A 12,735-nucleotide genomic window follows, 5' to 3' on the forward strand; every position below is an offset into this window, starting at 1 on the left:
GATGATATACCCAAAACCGCTTTTCGAATTCGTTACGGTCATTACGAATTTATGGTTATGCCTTTCCTTTCGGCTTGACTAATGCACCTGCGGTGTTTGTGGACCTCATGAACCGCGTATGCAAGCCTTATCTCGATAAGTTCGTGATCGTGTTTATTGACGACAATCTCATTTACTCGAAATCTAAAATTAAGCATGAAAACATTTGCATGATATCCTCTTGTTGTTGAAGAAAGAACAACTTTTTGCCAAGTTTTCCAAATGCGAGTTTTGGTTAAATGAAGTCCAATTCCTTGGCCATATCGTTAACGAAAAAGGCATTCATGTTGATCCCGTTAAAATCGAAACCGTTAAAAATTGGAATACCCCGACTTCACCCACGGAAGTTCGATCCTTTCTTGGTCTCGCTGGTTATTACCTTCGTTTCATTTTGAACTTTTTCAAGATCGCTTTACCCTCACCGCCTTAACTCATAAGGGTAAACCTTATGAGTGGGGGGCTAAGCAAGATGAAGCTTTTCAAACCTTGAAGCGTATGCTTTGCGACGCTCCTATCCTAGCCCTTCCCGAAGGAAACGAGGATTTTGTTGTCTATTGTGATGCCTCGAATCAAGGTCTCGAGTGCGTTCTCATGCAACGAGGCAAGGTCATCGCCTATGCGTCACGACAACTTAAGGTTCATGAAAAGAATTATACGACACACGACCTTGAGCTCGGTGTTGTTATATTCGCGTTGAAAAATTGGAGACACTATTTGTATGGGACAAAATGTGTGGTATTCACCGACCACAAGAGTCTCCATCATATTTTTGACCAAAAATATTTGAACATGAGGCAACAACGATGGGTCGAACTTCATAGTGACTACGATTGCGAAATACGTTACCATCCCGATAAAGCAAACGTAGTAGCTGATGCCCTTAGTCGCCAAACCCATGTCAAAAGCATTCTTCTTGTAAGCGTTGTTATCCAAAACGATATTCAGTTGCGTATCTTTGAGGCCCAACACATCTCAGTCACTGAAGGCAATTTGTACAAAGAGATGTCATGTGGTGCTGAAATCCAACTCGAAACCAAGCGTGATGGTTTGCTCTACTTTCACAACCGCCTTTGGGTCCCAGATCGTGACAATATTCGCACATTTATAATGGACGAAGCTCACAAGTCATGTTATTCTATCCACCCCAGTGCGGATAAAATGTATTTCAACCTTCGAACTACTTTCTGGTGGCCCGGCACGAAGAAAGATATCGCTATCTATGTCGGAAAATGTTTAACATATGCTAAGGTAAAAGCCGAGCATCAAAAACCTGCTGGATTGCTCGTGCAACCTTTTATTCCAGTCTGGAAGTGGAAGAACATTACGATGGACTTCGTCACAAAACTTCCCACCACCAAGAGGCAACATGATAGCACTTGGGTAATTGTCGATCGATTAACCAAATCAGCTCATTTCATTCTGATTCGGGAAAAGCATTCAATCGAGCAACTCGCTCAAGTCTATGTCAACGAGATTGTTTGTCGCCATGGCATACCTTTGAGTATTATATCTGACCGTGATGGTCGTTTCGTGTCTCATTTTTAGAGTTCACTTCAAACCGCTTTGGGAACCCGTCTAGATCTTAGCACCTCTTATCATCCTCAAACAGATGGTTGGTCTGAAAGAACCATTCAAACTCTTGAGGACATCCTAAGAACTTGTGTGCTTGATTTTGGTGGTAATTGGGATACTCATCTTCCGTTGGTTGAGTTTTCATACAATAATAGTTATCATTTGAGCATCAAAATGGCTCCATTCCAAGCGCTCTACGGCCGTAAATGTCATTCTCCTATTTGTTGGAATGAGATCAGTGAGACTCAGCCCACTGGACCCGAAATGGTACAAGATACCACCGACAAAATAGCTCAAATTCGTAATAATCTGCTTACTGCTAGAAGCCACCAAAAGTCTTACGCTGATAAGCGACGACAACCCTTGGAATTCGAAGTCGGCGATCTTGTCCTCCTTAAGGTTTCACCTTGGAAAGGAGTAGTCCGTTTCGGTATGAAGGGTAAACTAGCCCCCCGTTTTGTTGGTCTGTTCAAAATCCTTGAAACAATTGGAGATGTTGCTTATCGCCTCGAGCTCTCGCAAGAGCTTCAAGGCATCCATCCTGTGTTTCATGTTTCAAACCTTCGAAAGTGTCTAGCTGACGAGAACCTTCATATCCCTCTCAACGAGGTACGTATCGATAAGACAATGCACTTTGTTGAGAAGCCAGTGGAAATAATAGATCGAATGGATAAGGAAACCAAGCGTAGCCGAATTCCTTTGGTCAAGGTTCGTTGGGAATCTAAGCGCGGTGCGAAAGTCACTTGGGAACGTGAAGACCAAATGAAGTCTAAGTATCCACATCTTTTTGCTACGGATGTTCATTCCTAATTTCGGGACGAAATTTCTTAAAAGTTGGGAATGCTGTGACATTCGTCAAAATCGATTTAGTATTTGTACTCGTTTTATGACCCGTTTGTAAACGGATCTTTCTATTTAATAAAAAGTGTTGACTTATTAATTATGTTTTCGGTTTTATCTTTATTATATTTACGCGTGGCTCGTATCCTACTCATTTAAGGAATATAATATGTGCATTTTTACAAGAATGATTACCAAACCAAACTATAGGGACTAGATAACAATTTTAACAAAACTATTTTTGTTTCCCTCCTATTCCCTCCTTCTCCCGTCGCACCATCAGCCCCCCCCCCTCCATTTTTTTTATTCTATTAACCCATAAATCGCGGAATTTGATTATAGTTGAATCATTATCATGCACGCTCCTTCCTATTATAGTAACGCGTAATTAACAACTAGAATGAATCAATTACGGATTGTTTTCGTTAACTATAAACGCGGCTGTTCTTGACCTTGTTAGCCTATAAATACGAGTCCAAAACTCAATTAAATTGCCCACACCATCACCTCACTATCACGAAGCAAACCCCTAAGTCAATTGCATCTAAAAAGTTGTTCTAGGTCTCGTTTGATATCGCGTTCTTGGCCGAAACCCTAGTTCTTGTTCTCCTTCAATACTTCATCATATTAGGTAATCTTTATATGGGTGGGGTTCGGTTTTGGGCGTTTGATAAAACCGCTCTATCAGTTTTTATCAACAGAGTGTTTATAATCTTCAATTGGGATCGATTAGGTTTAGGGTTTATAATGAATTTGGGGAATAACCAGAACTGTCATATTTAATTACTGGTTCTTATGTTCTAAACAAACTAAAGGTTGGTCCAGATGGTCAGTCATTGTGATAAACACTTTGAATCGGCCTCGGGCGCTGGTTCGATTCCCCCAGGCCCGGTTTTTGTTAATATTTTTAATATTAATTGTTTTTAAACCTTTTCATTATTAAATACTTTACTATATTAAAATAAATATTGTTTACACTCGTTTAACTAAACCGAACCCCATTGAACCTTTAAAATAGATTTTATTTAACGTTTTCGTGTATGTGTGTGTATATATATATATATATTAAATGGTTAAACTATAGTTTCGTCTAATATTCCAACACGATCTATAAGAATAAATAAACTAATAAAAGTTTTAATTACACTTTTGAAAACCCGTTTTTAATATACGTAACAAACTAACGATCCCCAAATCTATTATAAACCTATCTTGTTTTGTATTCATGTTTAGTTCATGCTTTTCACTTTAGATATTTATGTTGTTTATATTATATAACTAGGACAAATTATCGGTACTTCTCGCGTAACCACCTAGTTGCTTTAATAGTTAGCGACTCCTCGTTACTGTATTTCTCATTCCAAGTGAGTTCTTCATAACCCCGTTTTAACGCTTTTAACATTTTTAGGGTGTAGCATGTCACAAGTTTTATTCGTAGTTATGTGCTTATTTATAAACCGATTCACAATTAGCATACATGTTAATATTATTCTTGCATATCGTTTATGATTATACGTGAACTTGCTTGCAACGTGTTTACAATTCTTATGGTGGAAGTTACGCAAACGCATACACATACACATAGTGGGAGGGTCCGACGGGACGTACCCGCGCCGTCTAACGTTATGACTTCGGTTGTTCGTACAGTGGTTCTCATTTCCCCTATTACTACGGCCTCGGCTAAAGGAACGGGAGGACGACATTAATTGATTTCATTTACTTTACGCTTGAATATTTATTACATTACGAATGTCGAATCGTGGTTTTTATATATATGTATACTCAAAAACTTAGGAAAACTCACCAACTCAATTGTTGACAAAATATATTATTTTCAACGTGCTACAGGTTGAATCAATGGCATGCTAAGGATGAAGATCATTAGTATACCTTAGGATATTTGAATAAAGAACTTATTATTGTTTTGATGAAGTGTTTCTTTTTTTTATTTATAATTATGAATAATTATGTACTTGTTACGTTACGAAATTAAATGATATAATTATTGCAGCTTTAAATAGTGTTACGAGCTATGAGTGATCTGTACGTTATACCCGGGCGTATTCCGCTTAAAGCCGGGGTGTTACACTGCGCTACCATGCAAGTTGGTTAAAGATTGAAAATGAAAATTTACAATTCGTTTATCTGCTTCGTGTTTGTTTAATTAGAATTAGGGTTATAGAATTACATGTTAAAATGATCACAATTCATGTACCAATTACCTGATATGGTGATGATTTGATGGGGAACGGCGTAACAAAGGTGACCAAATAAGGGATTATAGCAGGTCATACATGTCACAAAAATCCAATTAGATGTATAGGTTATGATGGCGATGGGTAGAGGATAGTGTGGGTATTATTTCATTGAATTATGAAGATGATTAGATGGTATATCGCAACTGGGTTAAAGACTACTTGAACATAAGATCAATTGGTTTATTATTTGATTTCGTTTTCTTAATTATTTATGTCGGTATAAGCTTATATGTAAAGAATAAGAAACACATATCAATTCCAATAATAGATGAAGATTAGGGCTCAAGAAAGTTGATTCGGGTCTTGATTAAACATGGATACGGGTTTGGGTTTACGGGTTAGGACTTGGGTATGGGTTTGGGTGTTGAATATTATAATCTTTTAATTAATTTACATATGGGTCCTTGAAGTTATGAGGCGGAAACAACCATATGTTAAAGTTTGGTTTAGGGTAAAAATTGTACATGTTTCAAAGTTAATTGGATATATTAAATATATATAATCAACACATAAAATAATATAATAATTACTCGATAAACAAAATTTTCCGAACTTAAAATGGGTCGGGTTACGGATAATATCTTAATTCGAAATTCTGAGTTGTTACACTTTTAACCTCGTACTTTCTTATTTATCAAAATCATTCTAAAACATTTTGAGTTAGTATACAAATAGAGTACAAACCGAGTATGTATGTATCTGACAAGAAAACGGTTCTGCCTAAGGCAAGAGTGACGTAAATAATCCCATTGGACCCGTGACTCTTACCTGGAATCAACTTGCTGGAGGTCATGCTCTTTGTTTAGAACATTCTAGTATTCGACACTCCAACTAATTTAAAAACCAAAACTTAATCTCAGGCATCCCATGACCGGTTCAACTAACTCTTGCTCGTGTTCGTGTTCATCCACAACAAGGTGAGTCCATAGCTCCTTTTACATGTTTAACGTTTTATACTTTGGGGTGGAAACATGCAACTTTTTTATTCTAAGTTTTATAAATGTTATTTGATTTAATAATATTCATTGTGTGTGATCATCACAAGTATATACTTAATCGCATGTACCCATTAACTTGTTAAGCCTGTGGTAGTATGATGATAGATCTATTGGCTCGACCCGCCCACTCAGGCCTCGGGTAGAGGCCTGTGTGTTCAGAATCCAACGAGCGTTAAACATTAAACATAATAGTGTAATCGTGGATTAGACTACTCGCTAATCGTGTCAGAGGTTTGGTTGTAATAACTAAAGTATACAAAGTAACTTTACACATATGGAATGTTTTCAACATAAAACGTATTTTTCTATTACTTAATTTTAAAACATATGTTTTCACCAACTATTTTTTACTTAACACTCTCGCATGTTTTTCAGGTAATGAAAATTAAGGTAGATTCTTGAAGTTTCATATAGGGGATGAGTCAGACTTAAAAGTTTAATTGCTATGTCATGACTTCTATTTTGGCTTATGTTTTGTTTGAATAATGTGTTGGTTATTATGAATAATTATATTGTGGTTATCAATACCTAATATAGATTAAGCTTTTTCTCCAAGTTATCTTTTCCTATATAAATATCTCATTGTATCTCATGTATTTTATACCATATTAATGAAATCTTCATCTTTCTCCCTACATCTCTTTTTCATACGTTTGGCTATTAGGCTTGTTTCAAAACACGTTATCAGTACGAATTGCTTTTGCAAATGGGATCTCATATTTATTATACATAACCGCAATTTGATTTTTCTTCATCCATTCATGTAAGAGTTTGCAAACCTTTTATTTCAACTTTATTTGTACGCATTCACATATATTGAATAAATTTATGAAGTTTTTGAGTGATTAAACAACCACAAATTTTGGATTAAATTAATTTAAAATAATTAAAAAAGTTCAACGTTTGTAGATTAGTCTTCATGTTTTCTTCTTGTGTGCATTTCTTTCATGCGCTTCTGTCCTTTCTGTCACGCTTCTTGGGCTAAATTTATAAGAAAAACACAAGTGGTGAGAAATAGGTTGCATCAAGATTTTAGTTATTTTATTCACACGTCTTTTAAATCAACCATCGGTTTAAAATCCCCAATTCGATTAAAACCCCTTATAGAAACATGAAATGAATCTGACCTGATCCATGACGATGTTCCCCGGTCTTCGAGATGAACGAACCACGACTCGATCTTCTTCTCCGGTAGCTTAAGATCTGCAATGGTTTTTGGGGGTGTGGAGGTGACTGCTAAGAAATCTCAAGGATCTCTTGTTTACAGACACAAAAATGGTTATGGTGGTGGCTCTTATTGAGAACAACCCAACCCTTAATAAGGAGGTGGAGACCTCCTTATATAGGGAGCCTCTTGGCCACCATCATGGTACCCTAATAGGCCTAGCCCAGTTAGGGTTACCTCCGCAAAACCCCCTCAGCCCAATAATATTGTATTAGTCCATATAATAAAATAAGCCAGACATAATAAATTAAGGTCGTAAGCCGGGTTTAGTACCATACCCCTACAAGCCCCCCAAGTCCAGTGTTGCTCCTAGGCGTGCAAGCGTTTAGGTGGAGCGCTGGACTTCATAAGGTGTGTTAGGATATGAGGCGGTTTTTTCCTCTTTCTTCGGCCTTATCTTTATTGTCTTTGAGTTTTGAGAGGTTTCCTCCATGATGGTGACATGTTGTGATCCTTATGATAATAATGGTGCACTGGCATGAATAAGATATAGCACGCATCATAACAGTAGTGGCGCGGGGCCTGATAAAAGATAGAGTGCGCATCTCGATAATAATGTAATGCAACTTGCGCGCGAGGCAGCTTACGAGCTATAAAAATAATGAAGCTTGCGCGCGAGGCGACTTACGAGCTATAAAATAACGAAGCATGCGCGAGTTGCAGCTTATGAGCTATAATATGATGACAATGACTGGCCCACAAGGGCCTCTTCTACGCAGGATGACTATCCCGGCTTGTCTTCAAAATAATAATGGAGGCACAAACGGCCAGATAATAATAATAATGTCATATGTGCTTGTGCGACTCGTAGCCGAACCTGCAAAAACATATCAACTAAAAGTGGATGTATTACAAGGTTCCCATCCTCGGGCAAATTATGAGGTGTGCCCAACCTACGTTGGCGCGTGGCCGTTTGGGATATTATTAGGCTCCCGACCTTTATGTTTGGCGCGTGGCCATGTGGGATATTATTAGGCTCCCGATCTTAATGTTTGGCGCGTGGCCATGTGGGATATTATTAGGCTCCCGACCTTTATGTTTGGCGCGTGGCCATGTGGGAAATTATTGGGCTCCCGACCTTATGTTTGGCGCGTGGCCGTTTAGGATATTATTAGGCTCCCGACCTTTATGTTTGGCGCGTGGCCGTTTGGGATATTATTAGGCTCCCGACCTTTATGTTTGGCGGTTGGCCGTTTGGGATATTATTAGGCTCCCGACCTTTATGTTTGGCGCGTGGCCATGTGGGATATTATTAGGCTCCCGACCTTTTTGTTTGGCGCGTGGCCGTTTGGGATATTATTAGGCTAACATACGTTATGCGAGAGCTTTCGGTGCATGTATGGTGAAGGGTTGAGCGCGCATTCATGGCGGAGGGTTGAGCGCGCATGCATGGCGGGGAGCTGAGCGCGCATGCATGGCGGGGAGATGAGCGCGCATGCATGGCGGGGTTGAGCGCGCATGCATGGCGGGGAGTTGAGCGCGCATGCATGGCGGGGAGTTGAGCGCGCATGCATGGCGGGGTTGAGCGCGCATGCATGGCGGGGAGTTGAGCGCGCATGCATGGCGGGGTTGAGCGCGCATGCATGGCGGGGAGTTGAGCGCGCATGCATGGCGGGGGTGAGCGCGCATGCATGGCGGGGAGTTGAGCGAGCATGCATGGCGGGGTTGAGCGCGCATGCATGGCGGGGGTGAGCGCGCATGCATGGCGGGGAGTTGAGCGAGCATGCATGGCGGGGAGTTGAGCGCGTATGCATGGCGGGGAGTTGAGCGCGCATGCATGGCGGGGTTGAGCGCGCATGCATGGTGACGGGTTGAGCGCGCATGCATGGCGAGGTTGAGCGCGCATGCATGGCGAGGTTGAGCGCGCATGCATGGCGAAGGGTTGAGCGCGCATGCATGGCGGGGTTGAGCGCGCATGCATGGCGGGGTTGAGCGCGCATGCATGGCGGGGTTGAGCGCGCATGCATGGCGGGGAGCTGAGCGCGCATGCATGGCGGGGAGTTGAGCGCGCATGCATGGCGGGGTTGAGCGCGCATGCATGGCGGGGAGTTGAGCGCGCATGCATGGCGGGGTTGAGCGCCCATGCATGGCGGGGAGTTGAGCGCGCATGCATGGCGGGGAGTTGAGCGCGCATGCATGGCGGGGTTGAGCGCGCATGCATGGCGGGGAGTTGAGCGCGCATGCATGGCGGGGTTGAGCGCGCATGCATGGCGGGGAGTTGAGCGCGCATGCATGGCGGGGGTGTGAGCGCGCATGCATGGCGGGGAGTTGAGCGAGCATGCATGGCGGGGTTGAGCGCGCATGCATGGCGGGGGTGAGCGCGCATGCATGGCGGGGAGTTGAGCGCGCATGCATGGCGGGGTTGAGCGCGCATGCATGGCGAGGTTGAGCGCGCACGCATGGAGGCGTTGAGCGCGCATGCATGGCGAGGTTGAGCGCGCATGCATGGAGGCGTTGAGCGCGCATGCATGGCGAGGTTGAGCGCGCATGCATGGCGGAGTTGAGCGCGCATGCATGGCGAGGTTGAGCGCGCATGCATGGCGGAGGGTTTGGCGCGCGTGGAACAGATCTGAATATCCACATCAGGTAGGTTTTATGTAAAAACCAACAGATCTAAAAGGATTTATAGATCTATGAATATGAAAGGTGATTATTGCTCAAACGAACCCAGATCTGAAAAAATCATAACTAGATCTGGTATATTTCACTTATAAAACACACAGATCTAAGGGTTTTCCCCAAAGTTTGGTGGTATTTCTTCTTGTATATTTCCGGATCTAGAAATATTTTCAGATCTACGGATTTTTGGACTTCCATAGAACAGATCTGAAAGAAGAAATCGTAGAACCTAGAGTATTTGATGAACAGATCGGAGGACCGAGACGAAAAACAAGACGTGGTTCGTTGCCGGTCCCATGGATGGCGCCAATGTAGAAACATAAAATGAATCTGACCTGATCCATGACGATGTTCCCCGGTCTTCGAGATGAACGAACCACGACTCGATCTTCTTCTCCGGTAGCTTAAGATCTGCAATGGTTTTTGGGGGTGTGGAGGTGACTGCTAAGAAATCTCAAGGATCTCTTGTTTACAGACACAAAAATGGTTATGGTGGTGGCTCTTATTGAGAACAACCCGGCTTACGACCTTAATTTATTATGTCTGGCTTATTTTATTATATGGACTAATACAATATTATTGGGCTGAGGGGGTTTTGTGGAGGTAACCCTAACTGGGCTAGGCCCATTAGGGTACCATGATGGTGGCCATGAGGCTCCCTATATAAGGAGGTCTCCACCTCCTTATTAAGGGTTGGGTTATTCTCAATAAGAGCCACCACCATAATCATTTTTGTGTCTGTAAACAAGAGATCCTTGAGATTTCTTAGCAGTCACCTCCACACCCCCAAAAACCATTGCAGATCTTAAGCTACCGGAGAAGAAGATCGAGTCGTGGTTCGTTCATCTCGAAGACCGGGGAACATCGTCATGGATCAGGTCAGATTCATTTCATGTTTCTACACCCCTCAAACCCAAATTCACATTGCGAGTAAGTTCTTGTTAGCCCTCAAATTTTATTCGATCTCATATTTTTTCCCAAAATAATTGGACACTTATTTTATATGTTTATGTACATTCACCATATGTAACAAACATTCATGTTTTGATGATTACCATATACTCCGTATACCAATTACATGTTAACTAAAATTATTATTGTATAGATATCATGCTAAAACATTGAATATTTGTGTGTATTTAAGACTTGATATTAAATTTATATGTTTTGGCATTAGTTTGGAACTTTGGATAATGATCTAAATTAAATAGATAATCGATATGTTTTACTTGATTGAATTTAACATTTTTTTAAAAGGATCATATGTAAACATATTTAAATACATCGATCTGTATCTGGTTAGGCGACTACGTGGGTGTGTTTTTTTTTTCCTTTTTGATTGGATGCGTATTATATTGGTTATCTATTTATTTACAACAATTATGTTTGCATATTTCTTCTTTAGAGGAATGAAAAAGATAATAAATATACTTGTGCTTGTTGCAAGAGTAATATAAAAGAAAGAAAATTTCTAATAAGTAAACTATTGATAAAATAAAATATTTTGATGTGGAAACTGGAAAGTTTTAATTATATAATCTATATTAGAAATAGTTTGATCCCTGCTTTATCGGTTTTGTCATTCACCATGATTTTTGTGTGTATGCATCTTTCATATTTAAACGTGAATTGTTTATAATAATCTGTAAGTTGTATAACATATGAAGGTGTTAAATTATTGTGTGGTAAAGATATTACTTGATAAAATAATAAATAATTATATGTTATCAAGAGAATGAGAATTTGTTGGAGACATTTGTTTATGCTTCAAAGTAGATTGGTAAATATTTTTGTATGAGATATACTTGTAACTGGTTATATCGTTATATATCATATAAGTTGTATGTATTTATTTATAAATAATGAAAAATGTTAGTTTATAATGGTTTATTATAACTTGTTTTATATGATGACATGCATGTTATAGCTTTATCTCTTCATGTATAACTTGTATTGTGTATGTTATTAGTTATTTATATAAATAGTATTCAAGAACAACTTAATCGAAGTTGTATCTTATTGTCACTACTCTCATGAAAGAGTATAAGTGTTTATTCATATCACACTCGAAGTGTCATACCCCATATCTCATTATCAATTGAAGGTTACAACAATTATAATTATATATGAATTGGTCAGTATCTACTTCTCAATTATTATACAAAGAGAATATTATTTATATGGAAAAGACTAAAATAGTTTCCATTTCCCACACCTCAAATATGCTCTTGAAATAGCAATATTAATAAAGAGTGTGAAAGATTCAATGATTTTATATATGTGCATCCGAGAAAGTAATGAAAAGCCATGAAACCTGTATGGTTCTACTCCATTTTCTGAAGTGAATGTGATTATATAATGATCACGGACGTAACTGAGAACATCATAATGATGATCATTATAAGAATGAGATTTTACATAAGAATTATAATGATGGTTATATTAATAATGAGTTCGACCACGAGAATATGCTAATATTGAGATTGACCACCATTAGTGGCAAAGGGTTTTGATCATATATGAGAACAAATATGAATATATAAAAGTTATATAACATGGTTGTTTGAAATTGTTCTCTCGTGTATTCTATCTTGTATGAAATACATATACGATCTTAAACATGAATTTTATTGATCATGATTATCTAATGGCATGACCGGTTAGACCACACCGAGTCAATGATGTGAAATTTATTGAAGAACCAAAAGATTCTTCCTAATAATTATACATGTAATCGAAGGGAATTATAACCAAATGAAGGAGGGTGTGAATCCCTAAATGCCATGGAATTGAGAAAATGATACACATATCCTAAACATGATATCATTTAGTGTTTTAAAAATCGATGCATCGTCTAAATGGTTATCAATATCACAACTCAAAGTTTGTGTGATTTGTGGCTTAGCTAATGAGATAGCAAGCACAATATTCTGGATTTTCATATTTATTTTTGGTTATAATAATGAATTCGATTCCAAGTTATTAATAATCATTGGGATAATTGTTGAACTCCATGTAGATTATGTTCACAAATAATTTGCTTTTGTTGTGAGACAATTATTGAACGTCTACAATTGATTTCAAAGCAAGTGATTATAAGAGCAACAATTCATGTTTGCATTTGGGTATATGTATGTTACATACAATATCATAATTCACATCAAGCCAATAAGTTATAATAATT

The sequence above is a fragment of the Bidens hawaiensis genome, unplaced genomic scaffold (genome assembly GCF_021521415.1).
Source record: "Bidens hawaiensis isolate Kalapana, Puna unplaced genomic scaffold, B.hawaiensis_p1.1 tig00001087_1, whole genome shotgun sequence".
Classification (NCBI taxonomy): Eukaryota; Viridiplantae; Streptophyta; class Magnoliopsida; order Asterales; family Asteraceae; genus Bidens; species Bidens hawaiensis.